Here is a 27,576-nt window from a genome sequence, read left to right as displayed (position 1 = left end):
GTATGCATACCTCATCATCACCATAAACCATATTCATTCCACATTCTTTATTTCCCCTGCTAATGACTTGGAATCCCTCTATTAATTTACAACTTCATCTAAGTACATGACTTATGCAACCAATAAATTACTGAAAACACTGCTACAGAATCAAATATTCCATATTAAAATTTGAATTTTGCCAACAGTTAATATTGAAGATGTGTGAGAATTAATTCAGAAAGCAATATCTTAAATTTTCAATATTTTGTGCTATTTTAATTATTAAAATTAATAGTTTAGCAATTTTAATATAATTTTTTAGAAAAAGAGGGTGTATTCCAAGCATCCATGCAATTTTAAAAAAGCAAATTTGTTTGAAATAGATTATTCCTATTAAATGTTGGAGGATATTAAAAGATGGGGGATCAAAGTATATACATGAATGTGAATATAAAAAAGTTTTTTAGATATGAAGAGTAAGGACACATATTTCTTATTTATTTATATTGGAAAATTTAAAATAAGCTTTTAATTCAATGTAAATTTTATTTTTTTAAAGATTATTTATGCATACAAGAACTGGGGTGTAGGCCAGAGGTGTGGGGGGGTGGGAGGATTCACCAGAGATAGAATGGGGAGCAGAACAGGCAGATCTACTGAAACACACTAGTAAGGGGCTCATTGGGTGGAGGTGAGGTCTGCTCTGCCATGTGGGTTAGCTCCCTGGCCTGGGATCGAACTCATGCAGCAGTGGCTGGCACTATGAAGTGCTGTGTCTTTAACCCCTCTGCCTCCAGCCAGGGCCCTCAATGTAAATTTTAACATTAATAAAAGTTACATTGGGCCTCCCAGGTGGCGCAGCGGTTGAGCGCTGGGCTGTGAAGCTGACCTCAGCCTCTTCGTTCCCCAGCGGAGGCGAGGGTCCCACGTGGTGTGCAGACCTCTCCTGCCACAGCCCCGCTGCTCCCCTCAGCAGTGTACTTCCTCAGTCTGCCTATTCTGCTCCCCGCTCTGGCTCTGGTGAATTCTCTCACCCTCCCGTGTTTCTGACTGTACCCAGTGCATGTATAAATAAATAAATACATACATACATACATACATACATACATAAATCTTTAAAAGAATAATAAAAGTTACATTAAGTGTCACTAACATTTAATAACATTTTTATTAAGGAATATTGTTTTAAAAATTTTTAAATGAACATTACATTTTGAGAGGGGGAAGTCTATAATTTTACTCTACCAAATATTTATTTTGCAAGAAAAATCAATGAACAGTCATATTGACTTTTGTTTTTCCTACTAGAGGGTTAACAGCACAAGCATCAGTACATGAAGTTGTAGTTTCAAAAACTAAAGCAAAGAATGAGAATTAGTAAGAATAGTTAGATGAATATGTTGAGTTCTAAAAGTGAAAAATGGGGGAGGAAGTTTGAACAAGCTAAGAGAAGTGGAATGTATTTTGAAAGGGTAATAGAAGTTGTTTTGTGTTGTGTTATTTTGCCTTTCTGTTAAATGTTTGCCAACATTATGTGCATATTTTAATCATTACTATATATTTGCAGTACATTTTTTTCAAGCTAGGAAAAAAATCAGTCTCATGAGAAAAAATTTAAAATAATGGGCTATAAACCCATTTTCAAAAATTAAACAATTTTCTAGTGTAGTTTAAGGAAGCCCTAAGCTGTGAATATGGGCTTCAACTATATAGCTAAATTTTAATATAATGAGGTTATAAAAGAAATTTAAATTTCCCAAAGCACCCTCTTGCATATTGAAACTTAATTGCTCCCCCATAATATTGTTAATGCCATTATATTATGATTTATATGCCAACTTATGGTTGCCTTTGTCTTATAATGATCTGAATGTTATTCAAATACATCAACAATACCACTAGAATTTATACTTTCAAAGGAGATTATTTTAAGTCATTTTCATTCTGATCATTTCTGTTAAAAATTTTATGATGAAGTCTAGAGAAAATTTAAAATGATTTTATTGATGATGCCTTAAAATTAGGATATGGTGAATACACATCTCTTTGGCAGATGAATCAACTTTTATATTTTTGTTGCACATTTTAAATTAGATTTCCTCACTATATTTTAATTTAAACATGAAGAAATTGCAGAGTAAATCATTATAACCTATAAACTCTGAAGGAAAATTTAAAGATCAGAAAACTGAAACTTGGAGAGCAAAATTACTATTCACTTTTTCCAAAAATATAAAAACTTCTATCACTTTCAAATCTTACATGCCTTTATTTGAATTAGTAAGTAATAATAATACAAATGTGGAGCTTGTAGAAAACGACTATTGGTGGAGATTCCTGTGGCACCCTGGGGCTACAAAGATAAATTTAAATGACACATCAAAATCAACTGCTATTTGTAATGAGAGTCAAAGCAATTATAGATCTAATTAAGCAGCAATTGATTAGCTAGATATCCTGGAGCTGAAGAGTTTTCTGATACCACATATTAAAGTTCCTGATTTTTTTAAAGGTAACTGGCTTACAACACTGTATATGAGTTAGGGGAATGGGCTCATACCTCTTCAGATGCATATTACCACACTACATATGCCACCAAGACACCCATAATCCTCTCCCATAGGATACTGGGATCCTTTCCACATGCATTGCTGTTGTTCACATCTCCTACCTTTCTCCTACAGTAGCCTCAATTCTACAGTTAGAGTTCCAAGGGTTTTTTTTTTTTTTTTTTTTTTTTAGTTTTGTGTATTCCTTTTTTGGTATCTTATTTCACATATGAATGCAATCATGCAATATCTGTCTTTTTCCTTGTGATGTATTCGTTTAGGGGATTAAATCTCCTCCAGCTTAATCAATGCTATTGTAAATGACAAGACTTCATCTCTTTTTTTACAGCTAAGTAATATTCCATTGTGTGTGTGTGTTTATATATATATATATATAAACATATATATATATATATATATAATATATATATATATATATATATATATATATATATATATATACCACATCATCATAACTCGCTCATCTTTCATTGGACTAATATGATTTCCATAATGTGTCTATTGTAAATAGTGCTGCAAGTGAATGTAGGAGTGCATATATGTGTTTTAAATAGTGGTTTTTGCTTTCTTTGGATAAATACCAAGGAGATTAATCGCTGAATCACATGGTACAAAGAACTTTTACAATTCAACAAAAACTAAAAATACTGCCCAATCAAAGGCAAAATAGGTCCTCCATTGGTGGTGCAAGGGATTAAGACACAACCTATAAAGCTATCTGCAGCCACTGCAGCACTAGTTCAATCCCCAGCCAGGGAGATACCCACATGGTGCAGCAGACCTCTCCTGCTCCCCTCAGCAATATATTTCAGTCAACCTGCCTGTTCTGTTCCCCACTCTCTCTCTGGTAAATCCTCTCACCCCACACACCTCTGACCTGTATCCCAGTTCTTGTATGCATAAATAAATCAATCTAAAAAAATTAAAATGGCAGAAGAGCTAAATAGACACTGATCCAAAGAAGACATACAGATAGCCAACAGGCACATGAAAAATTTTCAATATCTTATTATCATGGGAATACAAATCAAAATCACAGTGAGATACCACTTCACTTCACAGTAAGAGAATAGCCAATATTAAAAAAAAAAAAAACCCAAAACCCAGAAAGAACAAATTTTGAAAGGATGTGGAGAAAAAGGAACTATTATACACTATTGCTGGAAATGTAGATCAGTCCCTATGGAAAACAAAATGGATGTTGCTCCAAATATGAAATTTTCTGTATTTTTAAAGTTTCCTTGGCACTATCAGAATATTTCTTATAATAGTAAGATAAAAATAAGGTAAAGAAATAAATACTAACATCAAAAATATTGAAATAGGACAAAGTTAAATGGGTAAGGAAAACTTTAAGACAATTGCAATAGAGAAGAGATGTTGATCAAGCTCAATTCCCATAAAACAAAAGGCAGAGATGGGTAAGCTAGTAATAAAGTACTGGAGGTCATTAGGTGGGAAACTGATGGATGTGATTAGGACATCTGTCTGCCAATTGGCACTTATTAAATTTAGGTTCCTACTCTCCCCACAGAGACTGAGCATAAGGTGCTTTCTTCTTTTTTTTTATAACTGCATTTCAAAGGGATGACTCCCAGATCTTGAGAAAGTCAAGCCTGGGTTGTAAAATTGGTAAGAGTCTGGGAAAAAAATGTACATCTCAAAGGGGAAGAGCAAGAATTTATAATTATAAGTTTCTAAAGTAAATAGTCTAAGAATAGGAAAGTCAGAGTCTTCTTGTCAGGAAACACGCTGTGGAAAGAATAGTCAACCTGAGGAGAATATAAAAAACATTTTGGGGCCTCCCCGGTGGCGCAGCGGTTGAGCGCTGGGTTGCAAAGCTGCCCGCGGCCTCTGCGGTGCGGGTTCAATCCCCAGCTGCTCCCCAGCCACCGGAGGAGGGTCCCACATGGCGCGCAGACCTCTCCTGCCGCCCGCTGCTCCCCTCAGCAGTGTGCTTCGGTCCTTCTGCCTGCTCTGCTCCCCGCTCTGGCTCTGGTGAATTCTCTCACCCTCCCGTGCTTCTGACTGTACCCAGTGCATGCATAAACTAAATAAATAAATAAATAAATAAATAAATAAATAAAAAAAAAAAAAAGAAGTGAACAAACTGGTTTTAAAAAAAAAAAAAAAATTTTGGCCCTTAATAAAATTCTCTATTGGTTTTCCACTTTTCAGTAAATTAAAGAATATAAATAAATATTGAATTATATAAAAATAAGTGTTGTAATTCTGGAACCACAAAAGTTCATGAAGTATTGGTGGACTTTGTATGTTTAAAACAACATTTTCTAGTTTCCCTCGGTAACAGGTCATCTTGAAGAGTGGACTTAAGCAAATTTAAGTTTTAACTTCAGATAGACCTTGAACTTTCTGTAATAAAGAAGAACAACTAAGTCCCCTGGAGAATAAATATGAAAAATCCTTTATTATATTTAATATATAAATTTTATTAACATTTTTCTATTTATTATCCTACTATAATTATCAATGACAGTGTTCTTGTTCATGTACTTTAAGTACATAGACTCATTAATGCTATTGATTTTTTTAATAATTTTACTCTATATATTGTTTCTCAAGACAAACTTTTTTTGACAAATTGTATAAACTAAGTTAAAGATAAAATTGGGGATCTGCATTTTCAGTTTATGTTGATTTCTGTATTTCTTGATCTGTTGTGTTAATGATATACCATTATAAACCCATAAGACATTTCAATTTGCCAAAGTGGTTCATTAGCATATTGCTTTGTTTTCTCAAATTAACTAAGTTATATTCTTTTTATAAATATAGTATACCCCAAGTGTTCTTCAGTGACCATCTGCATTAGGATCTCCAGAGGTCTTTGCTAATTCTCCAGTTTCACTGTATCAGACTCTTTTAGAATGTAACTCAGGAATTGGTAGAGCTCCCTGGGCTGATGTTTGAGGAAGGAAAAGAGAGCGATCAAATATAGATGTAGAATTAAAAAGAGAGGAAGAAAAAAATTCATGGCATGGGAAATTTGCACAGTAATTAAGTAATTACAGTACTAAAATAGCACATGTACAAGAATATAAATGATTCATAAATACTTAGGCAATAGTATTTATATCCAATTATGCTTCATAAAACAGTAAGGCTAATGTATCTTCACTAGGAGTCATTTTAATAAAATGTGTATGCATAGAATGCAATTGGTACTGATGTGATAAAATCAGAAGGAAATAAGTTAGGAAATGACGAAAATTTTCAAACTCTTTGCATTTAAAAATTTGGGGGCTGGTGTTCCTCAAACTGCCACTAGTCATATGTGAGATACCTACACATAAAAATATTTTTTTAAATAATTACCTAAATGTATATATTAAGCAAATAAAGCACATAAAAGCTATGGTAAATGGACACTAATGTTTTAGAGAATGTTCTTATGGGAAGTATTGTAGTATTCTCCCTTGTTCTGACCAACTGAATTACAGAATTGTTACTTAGGTATGTGTATAATAACTTCAAAACTGCAGCAACTTAATTTTCCACATAAGTATTCAGAGACTTGGCTATTAGAAACAACAGTAGACGTTTAATTTTTGTGTATAAAGTTGTGATCTTTTAGATCAATTCTTGAAGTGAGATTTCTAGTACTATGAATATGGCAAAATCCATGATGACTAATAATTTGGTAAATGTTATTTTGACATTTAGCAAATCTCTACCCTGAGTAATGTTCATAATATTCAGCAATAGACTATAAAATAAAATAGTGTAGTAATTTTAAATCATAATTATTGAACTAATGTTTTCTTGGACATAAGATGCAACTGTAAGAATGAACATTATACTATAGCACTGAATAAGAATGAAAAGTCTAGACAAGTTCAACATACAGGAGTATGAAAAATAATCGTCCTTGAGGTATAATTTATTTTATTATTATTATATTAAATATTTATTTATTTATTTATTTGTTCATTTGCTGTTCATTTATTTATTTATTTATGCATAGAAGAACTGGCATGTACACCAGAGGTGCTGGTGTAAGGATTCACCAAAGACAGTGTGGGGAGCGGAAGAGGTATACCTACTGAAATACACTGGTAAAGGGAGTAGAAGGTGAGACAGGAGAGGTCTGCTATGCCCTATGTAGTTAGCTCACTGACCTGAACTTAGGCTGTTGCAGTGATATCGCTGAAACTCAGCCCCTAGGCCACCAGGGAGCCCCCCTTCAGGTATAATTTAATAGTATGACTGGATCAAGAAGATGTGGTATATATAAACAAGGGGATATTATTCAGCAATCAAAAAAGATAAACTCATGCCACTCACAGCAATATGGATTGAGTTGGAAGGATTATGCTCAGTGAAATAAGCCAGAAGGAAAAAGAAAAATATTGGATGGTTTCATTTTTAAGAGAAATAGAGGGGAGGGGCCTCCCTGGTGGTGGAAGGGGTTAAGAGGCAACTTATGAAGCTATCCACAGCCACTGCTGAAACGAGTTCAATCCCCACATGGTGCAGCAGTGACTACCCCACTGCTCCCTCAGCAGTGTATTTCAGTCAATTGGCAGGGCCTATTCTGTTCCCCACTCTGTCTTTGGTGACTCATCTCACTGGCCCCCTGCCCAAACCTCTGGCCTGTGCCACAGTTCTTGTATGCATAAATAAACAAATTAAAAAAAAAATATATGTATATATAGGGGAAACAAATAAGGGATCAGGGGAAATATAAAAAAAAAAACAAATTAACATGCAGCTGTAAATCAGAGACATTCTTCAGGAATGGAGGAAGGAGAGGGATTAAAACAGGGGAAGGAAGAGCACAAGGGACTATGGTGATGGTGCACAGGTAAATTGGTGGTGGGGATTTTACAGGAACTACACCAGAGTGGAGAAAGCATACATTGTACAAAAATGAAGAATGATGTAAAACATAAATAAATAAATAAACAAACAACAAACAAATAAATAAATAAAGACAACAGATTCTTATGGAGTTGTTCTTTAGAAAGCAAATGGGGGGGGGGAGGTGGTGGTTGACTTCTTTGTTAGTAAAACCTGTGAAAGCAAAATGGTATTTAAAAAGTGATGTTTCAAGCATATTAATGACATAATATGCTAGCCCTCATGAAATGGTGACACCGGAATTCAGAGCAGGAAAAGCAACTTAGAGGGGAATGTAGATAAATATGTAAGGAGAAAGCAGAGCAGCTCTGAGATTATATAGGATTCCGGGTTGCTGTGTCTCATATCATACAGGAAATCAGGGGGAAAAAATAGAGAAAAGAAAGGCTATTAAAAGTTCAGAGACCTCTCTTGCCACCCACTGCTCCCCTCAGCAGTGTACTTCGTCAGTCTGCCTGTTCTGTTCCCCACTCTGGCTCTGGTGAATTTTCTCACCCTCCTGCACTTCTGATTGTACCCAGTGCTTATATAAATAAATAAATAAATCTTGAAAAAAAGAAGGATTATGGTTTTAAAAAAACTATGGTTATGATAATTAAATATAGCATTGTCAAGTAAACAAGATCAGTTGATTACATAGGTAAAATCATTAAAGATTAGGACAAAATATTAAGACCAAATAAAAGTTCAATTTTATTATATTTAAAGTATACATACATTTGTGGGCCTCCCCTGGTGGCGCAGCGGTTGAGCGCTGGGCTACGAAGCTGCCCGCAGCCTCTGCAGCACCCGTTAGATCCCTGGCCACAGGGCAAGGGTCCCACATGGCATGCAGACCTCTCCTGCCACCCACTGCTCTCCTCAGCAGTGTACTTTGGTCCTTCTGCCTGTTCTGCTCCCTGCTCTGTCTCTGGCGAATTCTCTCACCCTCCTGCACTTCTGACTGTACCCAGTGCTTGTATACATAAATAAATAAATCTTTAAAAAAATAAAAATAATAAAAAAATAAAGTATACATACATGTGTTACCATTAATACTATTAGTACTACTACTCAATTGATTCATATAGTTACAACACTCTAAATACTATCCATGCAAAGTATTAATGAACTCCTTCTTTGATGTAGAAATATTCAACAATCCTAGTATTCAGTGATTAGAACATTATGGATTCCCTCCAACATGTTTATCCCTTATACAATTATTGTATATTATGTTTAGCCTAGTATACTTGCTGCAGTATTAACAAAAAAGACAAAATGTTCATCTTCAATCCACTAGTCTAAACTACATAACGATGATAAATATGAAAATAAAATGAATTAAAGTTCTCTGATTTTGGAATATTATGACACATTAGTTATTACCTAAATTTTTGATATTTGCAGGGTTTTTAAAAAAATAGCTTGAAACTTAAAACATTTTACACAAATGCTCAGCTCACAGATTGATATGATCATCACTATCTCTATTTCACAAATAAGGATAGCTACAAAAGAACAATATGTGATTTGAAATAGTCTTACTATAAATGTCTACCCTATACCAACACTTATGTCAATGTTTCATAGTATGATATTTATTAATCTATTCAAAGACATACTATGTTAAACATTTTAACAATTCTTGTTCTAAATTTTTTTTCAGGTGTACGCCATCATGATTTGACATTTTTTTAACTGAGGTAACATTTTAATTGAGGTAATACCCCCAGCAGGTGTTACCACCCTAGCACATCTATCACCAACTCATCCATATTCTACCACCATTGACAACTGAACTTCCTTCTCTCCTTGTTCTTATACTTTCTCCCCTTGGTGCTTCAGTTCTCTAGTCAGTTATCAAGGGCTAATTTTTAAGCTTGTTATTATCTGACTATTAGTTTAGTTACTTTATATTCCACATATTATTGACACCATCTGGTATTTATCTTTCTCCTTCTGACTTATTTCACTTAGAATTATTGTTTCAAGTGCCATCCATGTTGCTGCAAATGGTGAGAGTTTATCTTTTTTGATGACTGAGTTCATTGTTTAAATATCTATCTATCTAGAGTCATTTGTGTGTGTGTGTGAGTGTGTACCACGGCTTCTTGATCCACTCATCTGTTCTGGGGCACTGCAGTTGTTCCCATAATTTTGTTATAGTAAATAGTGTTGAATAAACATGGGAGTGAAACTTTCCTTTTGAATTATTGGTTTTGAATTTTTTGGGTAGATGCCTAAGAGTAGATTTACTGGGTCAAATAGCAGATCCATTTTTAATGTTTCAAGACACCTTCAAACTGTCTTCCTTAAGGGCTACACCAGTTTGCAGTATAGGAGGGTTTTCTTTTCCCCACTTCCTTGTCAGCCTGTCTTGTTTTTGGTCTTTTCAAGATGAGCCATTCTCAGAGATGTGAGATCCTATCTCATTGTGGTGTTTATTTGCATTTCTCTAATAGTAAATGATTGTGAACATTTTCCATTGCTGTTGGCCATTTGAATGTCTTTGGAGAAGTGTCTGCTTAGTATGATATAATGCCTCCATTCTCTTTCTTCTTTGTCAAGATTGATTTTGCTATTCAGGGTCATTTGTGATACTATGTAAATTTCAGGAGTATTTGCTCCAGTTCTTTGAAAAATGCATTGATATTTTTATTGGGATTGCATTAAATATGTATATTGCTTTAGCTAGGATAGCCATAGTGAGAATGTGGATTTTTCCAATCCATGAACAAGGAATATTTTTCCATTTCTTTGTGTCATCTTCCATTTCTTTCAACAATGTATAGTTTTCATTGTATAGATCTTTTACCTCCTTTGATAGGTTTACTCTTAAGTATTTAATTTCTCTTTGGCTAATAGAAATACATTTTGACAATTCTTGAACACCAGGCACTGGGGCTCTTGTGTATGGAGATTCCAAGTCCAGAGAAACATCAAGTGCTTGCAATTTTATAAGCAGTTACTAAACTGACATGAAAGCCAAGAATTTTCACTTGATGAACACCCAATTAGAGTATATGGATCCATTAATAGACTCTCCTCATTCCTTATTTTTCCCATTTTACAATTAACTTTAAATCATATACAATGTTGTAAACAATGTATAAATGTATAGTCAAATTGTTTTATATTTATATATAAGAAAGCATTATATAACTAGATAAAAAGAACTTAAATCAAATAATATAATCTCCAAATAAGAAAGGTAAAAATGAGCAAATAGAAAAATCTGATATTTTCTAGGAAAAAATATGGTGGAAGTCAGAATTTTTATGTGAGTCCTAGTTAAAATGTCATTCTTTCAGAGAGTAGTGGTTTTGTTTATAGATTGTATTTTGGTCAACTTTTCTTAGTTAAAACTACAAGTTAGACTGCTTTTGTATAGTCACATAAAAAATAACTGGCTAATCAATAAATTTAATGCTAAATATTCAAAGACACAAAATTTTATTTACTATCATTAATGAAAAGGGATACATAAAAATTGTCAATAAATAATAAATTTTGAATACTTTCTAAAATTATATTGAATGTTTCTCTACCATAAAAGTAAAATAATAACATTATTTAAAGGTATACACAACAAATGACAAAATACAGTTGATCAAAAATTTATGTCAAGTAAGAAAGTATTTGATCATGTGACAAATTTGTTTAGTTTTGCATGAACTAGGCCAACAATGCAGAAAATGCATCCCAATTTGGGGATAAAAATAACTGGTGGTGTACTTACATTCAGAAATAGCTTATCTTTGCTTATGCATTGCATTTATCTGAAGAAGTATGATTCCATACCTCTCATCATATACAGTATTGTGAAGCAATGATACCTCAATAAACACATAATGATATAAAATATGCATTTAGAAAAGAAGAAAATTAAAACAATAATTCAAAACATCATATTCAGTTCTTTTAATTTTTCTGAAATATATTAAAACACCTGGGGCTTCCCTGGTGGTGCAAGGGGTTAAGTCTCAGCACTGTGAAGCTATCCACAGCCACTGCAGCTCAAGTTTGATCCCAGGCCAGAGAGCTAACCCACATGGTGCAGCAGACCTATCCTGTCTTGCCCGTTCCTCCCTCAACAGTGTGGATTTCAGTAGATCTACCTGCTCTGCTCCCTGCACTGTCTCTTCTGAATCATCTCACTCCCTCACATCTCTGACATACACCCTAGCTCTTGTGTGCATAGATAATTAAAATAAATCTTAAAAAAAAAATAATGAATAATTCAGGAAAGAAGTCTAATGTATTCTCTATCTGTCCACTTTTACAGATATTGTTAACTCCTTTGTTTTGAGAAGAAACTTTATATTGCATGTAATTAAAAACATTAAATGTATTTTGCAGATATTAGAAAATATGAAGTATTTACCACATAGCTTTGTCTCATGACTGAGTTTTCTCTTCCTTTCCATGAATGATTCTAACTTTTACCTGAGGCATCATAATCTGTCATCACGGAAATAGTAACATATGCCAGCATCCCACTGCTTGTGTTCAATTTGCAAACAGTATGTGAAAGTTTGTCAAATTCATGTGTTTTCAGCATGCTACTTTGTCACTGTCTTGCAGGTTAAAAAGCCACCACATCTACTGCTGCAGTTTTCCCAACAGAAAACAGGTGTGTATTGATTATATCGTCAGCAGGGAAACAACAGTTTGTCTCTTCCTTACCATGTCATTATAATGTAAAGTAGCAGCTGAAATATGGCAACAAGCTGATAGGAACGAACTGGAGGTAGTTTCCAGGTGTTTGGGAAGTTCTCGATGTAAATGGGCAGGAAGGTTTGATTTCTCTCATTTGCTGATAACATTTTGCTTATTTCCTTTTTTAGAAGAGCCTAGATTTTATTTATAAGCATATATATTATATTGAAAAGCAATCTAATATATTAGCAGTGGTTAGGATAGGGACAGAATTATACCTAATATTTTCCTCCCAAATATTTATTTTTATTAGCAATGTTATTTCTTAATCAAACAAATTTCATTTTTAATTTGTAAAAAAGCAGATTAATGTAAATGTAGACTTTTAAAAAATGAACACTTAGGATATGTGCTAAAACTGAGTATCACTATTTTTCATTTATTGTGTATCACTTATCTTTCCTTATGCAAGGTATCTAGTGTGGTAAACTCGGTAGATAGAGATAGATATGAAATATATGTATATACACATACATGTATACGCACATTTCCAATGCAAAATGATATTTTGGGGTATGATTTATTGATTATGCTGTCATTTTACATGCATGGACTACTTACTATGATAAAATGTCCTGAAAAAATTTCTGGCAATGGTTAATTCAGGAAAAAAAATAGAAATGTACGGCATTTTAAAAATATATATTTAATATTGAAACAACTTAAATAAATGTTTTATACATAGAAAAATAAACTTTTAAAGCTTATGAACCTACAAATTTCTGTTAAATGGAGAGGAATAATTTAAACAAAAATGTAAGAGTGAAAATAAAAGAAATATAAGTATTCTAACCTGTACATCAGTGCATCAAGGTTTTGTTGGGGATTGTGATATTTTGTAGAAACATAAAGTATGCTTTCAAATACCTGAGCACAACTTTGGGGCATGACAAAAAATATTAAAATAGCTATATAGCTGACAAAAAATCTTAGATATAGATTCTTATTTACTTAGCCTTTATTTCTTAAGAACCACTAAGTTGTAGGCTTTGTAATTACTTTTTGAATGCAGAGAATAAGGAAAAAATGATATTTTACTTTGTCACTGTATATCACTAATAGTCTAAAAACAAACACAGACACACATTATACCCAAACTGAGTATTAGATCACTTGACAGAACTAAGTATAAAATATTATAGGATACAGGGAGGACTCAAGCTCTTGGTTTGGAAATAACCCTAGGCTTTTTGTATTGCCCACTCCCATAATCTAGTCCTGACCTACAGCTGCCCAAATTGCTGAAAACAACTTCTATTTCACACATCCCTCAAGCTTTTTCACTGTTCATATTAAAAATCGTTAAGCCTTTTTCTACTATGAAGCCTAGTATATTGTTTCATAAATTTCAAAGTCATACTTAATAGCAACAAGAGTAATTGTAGTAGCTGCCAATACAGCAACAGTAACACTTGTGATCTGTTGGGAGCTCTGTGTTCTAGGTACTTTCTAGCTGTATACAAGTATCACTTCTGATAATTGCACATACTTATTGTATATATAGAAATGGAAACAAGCTCAAAGGAGTTACACATGACCTCTAAGCAAATATAAAATATTCATAGCAATGATTTTAAATATATTTCATTAAGGTATTATTATACTAATTATAATTTTGAATAATATTAAAATTTTGTGACATTGCAATATAATAAGAATGTATATGGTTTTAATTCCTGGCATAGAGTTCCTGAAATTCTTATAATTTCTGATAGGAGCGAAAGTGTCTTTTGTTATTCATGGCATAAATACCTAAATATAGGCTATTGAAATAACCCTTAGTGTCCTCTAGGTAACTTCACTATGGGGTCCAGTTACCAGAGTAACCAACTATATGATTAGAGGATTGAACTTTCAGTTCCATTCTCAGACCTCCAGGGCAGAGAAAAGAACTGGATATTGAGTTTAATCACTAATGGTCAGTGACTTTATTAAGCATGTCTACATAAAGAAGCTTCTATAATATCCTCAAAATATAGGGCACTAAGAGTTTCTTGATTTGGTGAACAAATTCAGGTGCTGGGAGCCTGGCAAACCCAGAGAGCACATGGATATACTTCATTCTTTGCCAATGAATATGTTCCATTTGAAGATTCCTTAGTTGTATCTCTTAAATAAACCAGTAAGAGTAAGTAAAATGTCTTTCTGAGGAGGGGATCTTGGGAACTTCTGGTTTATAACCAGCTGATCAGAACTATGGAATGACCAGACTTGCAGCTGGCATCTGAAGAGAGGATAGACTTGTGAGAGGAGACTGGACTGATAGATCACCTATGTGGTCTTTAGTAATTCCAGGTAGGTAGTTTCAGAACTGACATTAATCACAGAACACAACTAGTTTTCTGGAGAGTGAGGAAATTAGTTGATATAAAGAAAAAAATAAATATTTGCTATTGGAAATGTGAAAAATATGAAAGGTAATTCTATATAAATTATTTTACTTGCATTTCACAGAGATTTTTTAAAGAGATCAACGTGCATACCTAAAGTTACCTACAAAAACAATCAAAGTCATCTTATCTTAAGTTATCTCATCTTGTGATGAGAAGTTTGAAGCTTTGCTATTAAGATCAGATACAAAGCAAGGATGTTCTCTCTCACCATTTTATTTCAATATTGTACTAGAAGTTCTTGCTAGTGGAATTACACACACACACACACCCCCAACGTAAAACATATAAGGGTACATAAATTCACTTTGTTCACAGATGACATCAATTGGCTTATTGTGCACCTGTCTTAAGCATCAATTCTTTGAGCATCATCCTTCTCTTGTGTAAATTCCATTTACATTAGATTCCACCCTAAGAAGAAATATTTAGGAATAAATCAAACAAAATATATACAATATATTTATAAATAAAACTGCAGACATATTATGAATGGGGAAAAAAGAGCCAAATAAATACAAATATATTCCATGTTAATCAACAGAACTTAATATTGTCAGCATGTCAGTTCTCCCTCAATTGATCTACAGATTCTATGCAATACCAATCAAAATCCCACCAAGTTATTTTGTGGATATCAACAAAGGGATTCTTAAGTTTTATATGGACAAGCAAAAGATCCAGAATATCTTACACAATACTGAAACAGAAGAACAAAGTTGGAAGATTAACACTACCCCGATTTAAGATTAACTATAAAGTTATAGTTACCAAGTTTAGTGAAAGAATAGGTAAATAGGTAAACAGACTCGCATAGAGGCCCCATAAATATAGTCCTTTAACAAAGGAACAAAACAATGCAATGAAGCCACCTACAAAAAAATTACACTTGAAAAACTGAACCTTACATCCAAAAAAAAAAAAAAAACCTGAATCTACACATGACTATACCCTCCACAGAAAGTAACTCAAAATGTATCATAGCCCTAAATGTGGAATATAAAATTATAAAATTCCTAGAATATAACATAAAAGAAAAACTGTATGAGTTTGGGTATGGTGCTTTTTTAAAGATACAAAAGATAATTCATGTGAGGAATAATTGATAAACTGGAGTTTATTAAAATTAACATCTTCTAAGTAAAAGTCAATATTAGGAGATTTAGAAGAAAAGTCACTGGAAGAAAATATTTGCAAAAGAAACATCTGATAAACAACTTCATTCCAAATAAATAAAGGGCATTTAAAACAGAAAAAAAGAACCTAATTAAAAATGGACCAAAAACTTTAACAGAGACCTCAATGAAGACAGCATATAAATAGCAAATAATCTAATGATAGATGTGTTACATCTTAAGTGATCAGGGAAACGTAAATGAAAACAATGAAATACCATTAAACCCGTTAAGATGGAAAAAATCCAGGAACACTGACAATTCCAAATACTGGTGATGATGTGTATCAATGAAGTTTGCATGCATTGCTGGTGGAAATGCAAAATTCTACAGTCATTTTAGAAGATAGATTAGCAGTTTTGTATAAAAGTACTCTTTCAATATGATCCAGAGATAATATGTTGTTATTTATTTACCAAAAGAATTTCGAACTTCTGTCCACACAAGAACCTACGCACAATTGTTCATAGCAGTTATTATTCTCATAGTTGCAAAAACTTGGAAACAATAAAGATGTTTTCAGTCGGCGAATGGATAAACATTGGTACATACAGTCAATGAAATATTATTATTAGGTGCCATGGCAAGTGAGTCTGCTCACAGGTCTATTTAGGCTCATTTTTAGTGTTTACCTATTTTTTGACTTTGCTGTGATCACTTCCTTTTGGTCCTCAATGCAGGGGTTTCAGGAACACTTGTACTAGGTGTTAGGCACAGTCCCCACCCCACCACTTCTTAGGAAATAGTTCTCTATCTTAGTGATATCTTCCCAATTGCATCTTATTGCCCCATGTAGTAGGGTTTCTTGCTTGGTGATAGCCTCTCTCTCCTAGAGTATAGGTCTGGATGCTGGATTTTTATCCTTTATTGTTCAAGCTTTATCTGTCCATATTTCAGGTCTGTCCATATTTCAAGTAGTATCGATTACTTCCTATTTAGGTGAGAGTTGTGATCATAGGAGGTGGTAAATTCAAGTTCTCTCTATTCTTTCATGTTGGGCCAGCCCCCTTGCTGAATATTTGTTCTTAGTCAAGAAAATAGATTGTACAAAAGTTCAGACAACCAAATACAATGGTTGTCTATATTATTCCTGAAACAAGTGATCCCTGAAATGCCAGGGGTTTAGAGAACTTATTTTCCTGTAAAATTAAATGTATATGAATTTTTAATAATGTTACTTGAAATAAAGGAATAAACTTGTTTTGTGTCTGCACTCCATTTTGACATGCTTGTAAATAGCACCATAGTCCAATGCAAAGAAATTAAAATTGGCAATTGGGCATCTTGGCTTATTGTGCACCTGTCTTAAGCATCAATTCTTTGAGCATCATCCTCCTCTTATGTAAATTGGAAACAATGATCTATATTACACAGTAGCTGAAACTGCAAGGGAATTATACATATATCAAGGATTATTTTTTTTGTTTTGCTCAGAATGTTCCCCAGGATTCTGACATAGCAACTCAATATAAACTTTGACAACATCAAATGTTTACTTTTATTTGTGTATATTATGTGCACAGTACAAAACATTGTGTTTTTAATTACAAAAACTTACATCTACATAACATTACCTCTAAAAATACATGACCAAATCTCATTTAAGTAGCTTCCTTTTTAATCATTTATAGCCAGAAAATGTAGGATACAAGATAGTGAGATATAAATCAGATGTCCATTAACAGAATCTATTTATCAATTTGCAGGTTTGCCCAATTCACCTCCTACTGTTCTCCTGCATTATTTCAACTAGATGAGGTGGTGTACACACTACTGGTAATGTAGCGAGCTGATAATAAATGCATACCATTTTTAACATTACAGCAGGGAGCCCTTGTCTTGCCTTTTCAGTTCACAGCATTGTTACTCAATGTAACACCAATTAACACTTAAGTGATAGTTTCAGTTTCTAGGTAAAAACTAGGAATCTGTCTTTCATACCTCTGTATTTGAAACCTTATGTAGTTATGATATTTAATCAGCTGAAAGCCCAGGGCATGCACTTGCAGTTGTGTATTATTTATAATAGAAAGCAGCATTGTTACTGTACCAAACCTTACTGGCATCATTTGTGTAAGTTTTAAAGGTTTCTGGTATTGCTTCTAGCTCTTCACTCACCAGGCAATTATGCTATAATGTGGCAAGAATTTTAAGACTTGTGGCTGAAGTCACTGAAGGGGTGGGGAAAGAAAAACAATAGTGAAGGCTGAAACAGAATAATTAATTTTCTATATAAAGAAACTTTAGCATCTCACCTAAATATAACCACACACATGAACAAATGAGGAGAAAAATAAAATTTCAGATATCATATTCTAAAAACCTAGTTTTCTGAGTACTAATTTGCCAAAAATTAGCTATATCTACAAGAGCACTGAACTGCTTCTAGCATATAAGCTGACATCATTATCACTAGAATGTGCATTTTACACAATGATGATAGTATTAATGCTGTAGTATCTGAAATAGGCCTACAGATGTCTCTCGATTAAATGTACATAAAGTTCTTGTGCTACCATATTTTTATGGGAACACTCTAAAATAATGCTTATTAGACAAAACTATTAGCTACTGTTGATGTAAATTTACTGTTGTAGAAACTTCATATGCTTTGTGATTTCCTTTAATATCTTTTCTCTGATTTTTCCTTCTCAAATTCTCATTCTGTTATCCAAATGTGGATCTCATTATTTACTGTTCTCAACAACATACAATTTGTGAAATACCTACTGTATGTTCAATTGTAACCAATATTTGGGGATACAGCTTTGAAAAAGATAAATGCAAATTCACCCAAGTAAATACTTCTGCTTTATAGAGTTTATATTTTACCATAAATATCCTGTGAGGCATTATTATTCTTTCTACCAATAAAATGTAAATTCAGTGTAAAAATAACTAAGTCATAACCAGATAGATTGACATTTTGTACACATAAATGTCCTTGATATTGAAAAATTAGGGCCAAAAGACAACCTAAGCCTCTTATTTTCTGCTAACTAACGTCTTTCTGTGTTTTGAGACTCATAGCTACTAGAAAAGACTGTGGGTTATGTTAGTGCAACAGTTTTTCTATAAAGAAAAAGTTGATCCACCAGTGCACACACTAGGGTAGTAATTTGGAAAGCACAGTAATATGATTGAATTTGTTCAACTAGATCTTTATTTATTTTTTAAAAAAGATTTATTTATTTATTTATACAAGCACTGGGTACAGTCAGAAGCGCAGGAGGGTGAGAGAATTCACCAGAGCCAGAGTGGGGAGCAGAGCAGGCAGAAAGACCTAAGTACACTGCTGAGAGGAGCAGCTGGCGGCAGGAGAGGTTTGCGCGCCACGTGGGACCCTCCTCTGGTGGCCAGGGAACAGCCAGGGATCAAACCAGCGCTGCAGAGGCTGCGGGCAGCTTCGCAACCCAGCGCTCAACCACTGCGCCACCTGGGAGGCCCCAACTAGATTTTCAAATTCACACAAACAGTAACAGCAATAAACCTCTATAGTATAGTTATGAGCATTGAATTATTTTGCATATGGAATCCCCCTTCATATTTCCTAGTACATTGTAGACACTTTTTATTACTTCTTCCTGCCAGAGAATACATGATGCAGTGTCTATAATTATTTGTGGTACCTTATAATCTAGGAATTAATAAGCATAGGAAAGAAAATATGATATATTAGAAAAATCACTGAAGAGGATTTAAAAGACAGGTTAAAATTCAGATATGCCACAATTAGAAAACTTTCAGTTTCCATATTTCACCAGGGTTGAGAATAGATGGTTGAGAATAGATGAGCTAATAATTAAAGGATTATTTTAATTTTAGAAAGAATTAATTGCCAAGTAGTTTACTAAAGTAATACGAATTATCTGATCTAAATATTAGCTTTTTATTTAAGTGATTAAATATATTTCCCTGTGAAATTAATATATTAAATCTAATAAGATGTTTATAATTATGTTCAGTGTTTCCTCCACCTTTATGATGAATGATAAATTAATAAGTAACTTTGAATTTAATAACTTGAAATTTCAAAATGGGCATAAAAGATAAACTCTGCTAGAGCTCATGAACTAAATAATATGATTAGCTAGTGCTTATTGTTATTTATCATGAGGTTGAGATTGACCAATACGTACCATGATTGCATTTGAATATGAGATCCAAGTACAGTGCAGAATTCCAAAATGGAAAAGAAAAATATATATATTGTTTTTGATATTTCTGATAGGGAAAAGGGATCATATGACCTGTTAACTTTAGTGGGGAAGTGTAATGCAATCTTACCTTATGGTCAACAAACAAAGAGCTGGAAATGCCTGAACAGCATTAATATGAATAATTTTATGTTATAAAAATATGTTCATTGGACTTTAGGTACTGAGCTTATTTTCCTTAATAATTTCCTAAAGTTAATAATAATATAAGTTACATCATTTCAACTAACAGCTATGTTTTATAAGTTTTGGGTTAGTTTAGTATTCTAAAAACTCTTTAGAATAGTTTACATTATTTCATATAATACAATTATGAATGTTTTGTCATGTCACATACATTTTGGTAGTGTTAGATCTTATTTTTTTTAAATTCCAATCTGGAAAATAATTAATTTATTAAATAAATACCACAGCTGTGCCATTAAGGAATTTTCCTATACATATATAAACATCAAATATTTTAAATGGCATGATATAATCTAGCCTATAGGTTTAATTAATCATGATTTAATTTTTCAACAATATTGGCATTGGCCAAGAAAATATTTTCCATTTTTAGTTAGTCATTTTCTATCATATGAATCAGAATTCTACTCCTAAGTCAGAGTTTAAAGCTAATATAGTTTACAAGCATGGTTCTCAGCTATAGTGTACATGGGGATTGAGAGGGAGGGTACATTTTATCCCTCAAGGGACATTTAAGAAAATCTAGAGACATTTTGATTACTATTACTGGGAAGATTGCTACTGGCTTCTAATGTATAGAGAGCGGGAATACTGCCAAACATTCTACAGTGCGCAGGTTAACTGCACACAGATCTATCCAGTGTAAAGTATCACCAAGTGAAACTTCTGGGTTAAAGGTTCAGACCATACATAGATAGAGACACCCAGAAGATAGTTAATAAAGTGACACAGTTACCACTTCAAGGGCCTCACAGAACAAGAAGGATGTGGTTACTAATAACGCTTAGAGAAAGCTAGAATTTGGGGTAAGTGCTCCCATTAACAGAATATGCTGCCACAGATGGAATGACTGCCAGAGACAAATGAAGTAGCAAGGAGGGTGTGGCAACAAATACTGAAACTTATCTCCTTTAAACTTCCAGTGTTATCGTTTCCCAAATCCAACTAAAACTAGCTATCAAGCGCTATAGGATCTACCTTGTCCTGGAGTCAGCCTCCTGAAAATGATAACAGCTTAGTAAAGTGTGGGGAATGAAGTTGAACTGGGTTGGGGAAAAAGGAGGAAAAAAAACACAACACACTTATCACAACACACCTTTTATCATGCTATCTGAATTATTTTTGTCTCCTAAAATAGCCAACAAAAAGGAAACTTCAATAAAAATCTCTCTTTTTTCTTAATTTCCCAGGTAGTTTGTTCCCTTTGATTATATATGTACGTATATAAATGCATAATTTTTATAGAAAAAAATTACATGGAGTTTTGCAGTTTAAGATATTTGAAACAGTTGTTTTCTATTCACATTTTTGTATAATATATATTTCTCAGGAAAACGTTCTCAGCTAATGGCTGGTGGCAATTAAACCTGTGTGGGAGCATAAGTCTTGAAAAACTTGCAAAATGTTATTACCTTATAATCTAACTATATTAAAAATCTGCATTGCTCATAGAGCACCGATTTCAGTGTTTCTTTTTTGCTCTTAAAACAAGACCCCTAACTGAGGATTAAATTAAAATAAGTCTTTTCATAGATGACTCCCACTGGAATGTAAATTACAATTCTAAGATTGCTGGTTCTTATGACCTGTCTTTGCTATTTTTCTATTAAAGTTCTAATTTTAGTATACACTATTAGTGTTTATTGGATCTAATGAGAAAAGGATGGCCAAAGAGGACAAAGATTAAAAGGTAAATCACATGGGTAGGATCCCTTTATATCCAGGGACTGACTGGATGCACTCTTTAGCATAAAAATGTAAGGATTTGTCTTTTACTTTCAGGGACTATATAAGTGAAATATTTGAGGGTTTTGTTTGCTTGTTTCCTGTTTTCTAGGCAGACTTTCAGTTTCGAAAGTAAACAAACAAAACAAGAAGTATTGAAGTTGGGAACAGATCTAGCTCTTTTATATATTTGCATTAACCCTTTTATTTTTACTTCATTTCAGAGCGGTATCTCAAGAGTCATAAATGTGAACTACAGCAACACTCCTTGAAGTATGGTCCATGAAACAGTAACATAAGCATCACCTAGAGGCCTGCAATAACTAAATTATATACCCTATCATGCACATACTGAATTAGACTACCTGGGGTTGGGACTAAGGGATTGTCAATACATTTTAACAAGTCTTCTAGATAATTCTGATAAAGGCTAAGGTAAAAGTAATATAGTATAATTATGTAAAATCAGAAGCACTCCTTTAACATGTTTCTAAAATGTACAATCCATAAGGCTTTACAGAGATCTAAAGTTATTTTGTATTTATGTTTTGAAGTTAAATAGACTATAAACAAACGCTTGAAAACTTTTGGTTTATTTTAATAATGTATTTTCTGAATTAAAAAAAAATATATTTTCTGTCTATTACTATAGATTCTATCCCCAAACTACCTGTTCTTGGAAACAATGCAAGCTGATCACAATTGAAAATGATGATACAATTTAAAAATGATTTTGGAAATGAATAAGAAGATTATCCTTCAAATGTTAATAATATATTTAAAATAGTTATCAAAAATCAGAACTTTACTGGAAGCAAATTCTGGCAGAAATTTTTATCCTCCATTTTTTTTTAATTGAGGTAACATCAGTTTACAATGTTGTTTGTGTTTTAGAAGTATAGGATCTCCCCCTTTATGTGGTGTTACCACAACTCACCTACCACCAAAACACCCATAGTCCACCACGTCCATCAAAATGTTTCATTAATGTAGAGTATCAACTTGCAATTCCTACACAGGGAAATAGAAAAATTCTCTATTGATACAGATAAAGTTATGTAGTAAGAATTCTACACATGCAATTATATTGCAATAATTAAGTCATAAGTAAATATTTTGGGTAATGTTTTGGGGTAGAGAGAAATAAATATTCTGCGGTAGATAGAACACATGAAATTTTAGGCAGTTCTTGTCCAAAGACTGCCTACCTATGTCTATACAGGTGTTTCTTTACTCAAACATTTTCCTTTCAAAAGCAGCAGCAGCACTGTGCCCTTCTTTCTCCTTTTTATAATAAACCTATTCTTTTTTAAATGTAAAAAAGAGAACTTTTAATGTATATTTTTATATTGCATTCAAAAACAGTAAGATGCTGTACTTGCTCTTAAAAAGCACTTGGAAATTTAAGCTACAGGGATAATACAGATATTACTATTCCAGGTTACAAGTCAAAAGGGCTTCAGTTTTTTCCAATCCTCACTCTATTAAGCTATAGAACACTGGACAAGTTACTAAATGACTCAGACTTTAATTTCTTCATGTTAAATTGGAAAAATATCAGTGCCTAACTTGCAGAGCTATTGTGAATACTTAGCTATTTAATATAGGTAATTATTTAAAATAATATATCTGGCACTGCAAAATAAATATTAACTATCATTAGTTCAAATTTCAGGAAATCAGAATATCTATACCTCTAGTTATTTCTTTCCAACTATTTTATTCTTCCACCTGATATTTTAGTTATTATTATTTTAATCCAAATTTATAAAAGAAAGATTTCATACACCTGCAGTGAATCCAATGGTACTTCACTTTGGATAGTCACACAAAAATGTTTAAAATGTTTTTTTCATGAAAAATATTTGCAAAGCACTTGCACATTAAACATGCCATCACAGACTCCTATACTTACTTTTCCTTAGCTCATATATCTTTAAGCAGCTAGCTTTCTAAACCTATGTTCCAAATATTCCCAATGCTTTCCTCATCTCTAATACAGCGCCATGGATCAGATTGCCTCCTCCATAGGTTTAGTGTCCTCTTGTCTAATTTTCTTCCTATCACTCAATTGCAAGTGATCTTTCTAAAGCAATAATTTCAATTCCACAAGAGAAAACAAATTAGGGCAGCAATGAGTATTAACAGAAATGAAAATAAATGTGAAAGATAGACTATCATATCAATAGAAATTTTATTCTGAGAGGAAGAAAGGGGAGGGGGGGTAAGATAGCCCTACTAACTAGACATTTCATAGTTATTATTAATGACTATCAAGTTAAAGTTGACACTTCACATTTTGTTTGTTGAATGAAAGAATATGTGAGTAGATATCACATGTTACATTATTTGCTTATTTTCCCCCCAAGCAGCATGTTTCAAGTCAGTCACTACAAATGAAGACCAGTGAGAGAAGTAAAGAGAAATGAGTACAAGGTTGGCAAACTTTAGGTAGATATCAAGAATGTCATATAATGACCTGGATCTATATTCACCAGGAACTTGGATTTGGTAGTAAGCTCAAGGGCAAAAAAGAATTAAAAAATGATAACTTTTTTTTAAAGATTATTTATTTATACAAGCACTGGGTACAGTCAGAAGTGCAGGAGGGTGAGAGAATTCACCAGAGCCAGAGGGGAGAGCAGAGCAGGCAGACTGACGAAGTACACTGCTTAGGGGAGCAGCGGGCCGCAGGAGAGGTCTGCGCACCATGCGGGACCCTCCTCCGGTGGCCGGGGAGCAGCCGGGGATCGAACCGGCACTGCAGAGGCCACGGGCAGCTTCGCAACCCAGCACTCAGCCACTGCACCACCACTGGGGAGGCCAAAAAAATGATAACATTTTTAATTTCCTTGGTCCTAAGCAAAAGTTCATTAAGTACTATTGGTAATGAAGTAATCATTTTATTTTAATGCAGCTCAAGTTAAAATTCTATTTGCCACTTTATGCTGTCAGAATGCTGGAAAAGAGTAGGGAGAACCTCATTTCGGTGATTAAAGAGAATACAGCTGTGCATAGCAAGTCAATCAAGCAAAGATCTCAGGCCAAAGAATTACTTTTGTAAAATCCCTTACCTAGGACAGTTACTTCATGGGCTATTCATAACTGAAAAGCTGGAAGGTATTAGGGCAAGTGAATTGAAATTAAGGGAGGCAGGTTTTCAATTGACTAAGGTGAATTTTCCATACTAGCATTGAACAGTAAAAGATAAATCATCTCAAAAATACAAAGAAGAGGGCCTCCCCGGTGGCGCAGCGGTTGAGCGCTGGGTTGCGAAGCTGCCCGCAGCCTCTGCGGTGCCGGTTTGATCCCCGGCTGCTCCCCGGCCACCAGAGGAGGGTCCCACATGGCGCGCAGACCTCTCCTGCCGCCCCCGCTGCTCCCCTCAGCAGTGTACTTCGGTCCTTCTGCCTGCTCTGCTCCCCGCCTTGGTGAATTATTTCACCCTCCTGAGCTTCTGACTGTACCCAGTGCATGTATAAACAAACAAACAAACAAATAAATAAATAAAACATGCCTCTATTAAAAAAAAAAATACAAAGAAGATAGCAGAAAGTGTCTCCACCATAGAAAAAACCATGGAGGCCTTCCATACAAATTATAATTAAAGTGCTCTTCGATGAGTTTCAAATTTGACCAGAAAACTCAACCTCAAAATAAAGACACTATGAAATACATTTTCAGTAGAGATGTAAATATGTGTGTGAAGAGAGGTGGATAAGGGCAGAACTTTTAAAAATACATTTTCTGTCTGCCTTATCTGAAGCATTTGAGAGTCCAGTTTTAACCAATGTATACAATGACATTGCTAAAGCTCCATGTTTCCTGAAACTTCAAACTGTTTCTAGAAACCTTTGGAATTCGGGCTACTTCTGCAATTATTTTCCTTAAAGAATTTCTTTAGTCATCTCTGAGAAACTATCACATATAATCAGGTATGTTTGAAACTTTTTAATTTTTTTCCACTCTTCTGCTCAGCTCACTATCACTGACTCTGCCCCATCTGGACTTGTCCAATCTATTAACCTCTTTGGTCTTTTCTCTCTCTACCTCAGGCATAGAAATTCCTTCTTGTATCTTCATAGTCAGCTCTTTTAGGGAACTGATGCATAGCAAAACTCTTGGGACCATAGTGGTATGCTATTTAAGGGGAGTTAGGTCAAAGAGCAACTGGCTATAGATCACATTATAACAAGAAATTTAGTTAATCTTACAATCAGGACCTGTCTTCTTTTATGGCTCAGGCAGATATACTATTTCACTCCTATGAGTTTTTCCTCTTATTTTCCATTATCTCTCTCTATTTCTAGTTTCTGGAGCATCCAATCTATCATTCACTTTTATTCAAATTAGAATCCTAATAATGGCTTAAGATTAGCTTCCCTGCCCATTAAAGTTTAAGGGCATCACTGTATTTCTTTCAATCTACCCAATATTTTAATCCAAAACTTTATGCTATTTGTTAGAGTAGATTTCAAGGAATTCACAGGAAACCATCTGAACATTATTGCATAAATTCTAAAACAAATTTAAATGTGTTCTGGTCCAGTCTACAAATCTTCACAAATAAATTTCTTATCAAAATGGGAATTTTGAGCCCTGATACAGAAAAAATTAGATTGGATGCTCTGGGGTAAGAAGAAGATAGTCATGGTCATTTGATATCACCAGAGAAATACCAGCACACTTTTAAATCAAAGGGAAAATATATGGTATAAAAATATTGAAACATATAAACTAGATGTTTTGTCGGTTAAAAAATAATTGAATAATGGCAATTTACTAATATTCCTGCTAATTTCAACCATGGGAAATGATTCTGAGTATCTGGTTTTGTTACTATTTTCATAACTCATATTTAATTTAAGTATTCACAGTCTAACACATAAATGCACTGACGTTAAAGGCAGAAATTCAATTTGCCCTGAGCATTAGAGAAACCCTATCCAATAAAATATGATAAAAGCACATATGTAACTTTAAATTTTCTAGTAACCACACTAAAAATGCTAAAAGAAAGTATCATTTTAATAATATATAATGCAGTATATACAAAGTATATTTTATGATGAAATGAGTCAAAAATAAATATCAATTATTTTTACTTAATAAGTCTTTGAAATCCAGTGTATATTTTATACTTACAAACATTTTATTGTGCATTTCAAATGCACAATAACCAGACATTGCTACTGGGTTAACTCCTGGAGGTAAAGAACTGGATTTTTGAATCTGTCTTTGGTGGACTAAATTTTATTAAATTGCATGCTTGAGTAGTAGTTTTTTGGTGAGAAACTAACTTATACATAATACACATTCCACAATATGTTAAAATAGCATTAATGTGATGTTGGAATATTATACTTTCATTTAATTTGAAGAAAATGGGTATTCTTTGAATAAAATTATTTCTGTGTCTTTGGAGCAAAATTCATATATTTTTGTGAAAATATTTTAAGCAAACAAAATATTAGCATTCCAGAATTATGAAACAGATTGAACATGACAAAAAATACCTACTATGTTAATGAAAGCATAATTATCTATAAATGATGAAATCCTATCAATAAAATCCGGAGGAAAATATTAACTTGTTTAACAAGGAAAATATCTAATTTCAATATCAATTGGCTTAATTTTAATCTAAAAACTATATGACAAATTAACCCTGCCATAGAAAGATATAACCAGAGCTCACATCTATGAACAATTGGTTCACAAAAGCCATCAGCTACATTTTTTTTTCCCA

General features: G+C 33.4%; 1 long non-coding RNA gene across 4 annotated transcripts in view; it reads right to left on the bottom strand.

The window, feature by feature from the left end:
* LOC119253389 (uncharacterized) overlaps positions 1–27,576 on the bottom strand; it is a 264,080-nt gene that overhangs the window by 95,890 nt on the left and 140,614 nt on the right. Inside the window, exon 4 of one of the 4 annotated variants that reach the window (XR_008553293.1) lies at positions 22,771–22,838. The exons of the other annotated variants lie outside the window; for them this stretch is intronic. This is a non-coding gene — a long non-coding RNA (uncharacterized LOC119253389). Of the gene's footprint in view, positions 1–22,770; positions 22,839–27,576 lie in introns of those variants that run through there. 4 annotated transcript variants of the gene reach the window in all.

Source organism: Talpa occidentalis, unplaced genomic scaffold (assembly GCF_014898055.3).
Source record: "Talpa occidentalis isolate TD23 unplaced genomic scaffold, MPIMG_talOcc4v2.1 talOcc4.2, whole genome shotgun sequence".
Lineage (NCBI taxonomy): Eukaryota > Metazoa > Chordata > Mammalia > Eulipotyphla > Talpidae > Talpa > Talpa occidentalis.
The sequence above is the reverse complement of the archived record's forward strand: the minus strand, read 5'-3'. Positions and strand labels throughout refer to the sequence as shown.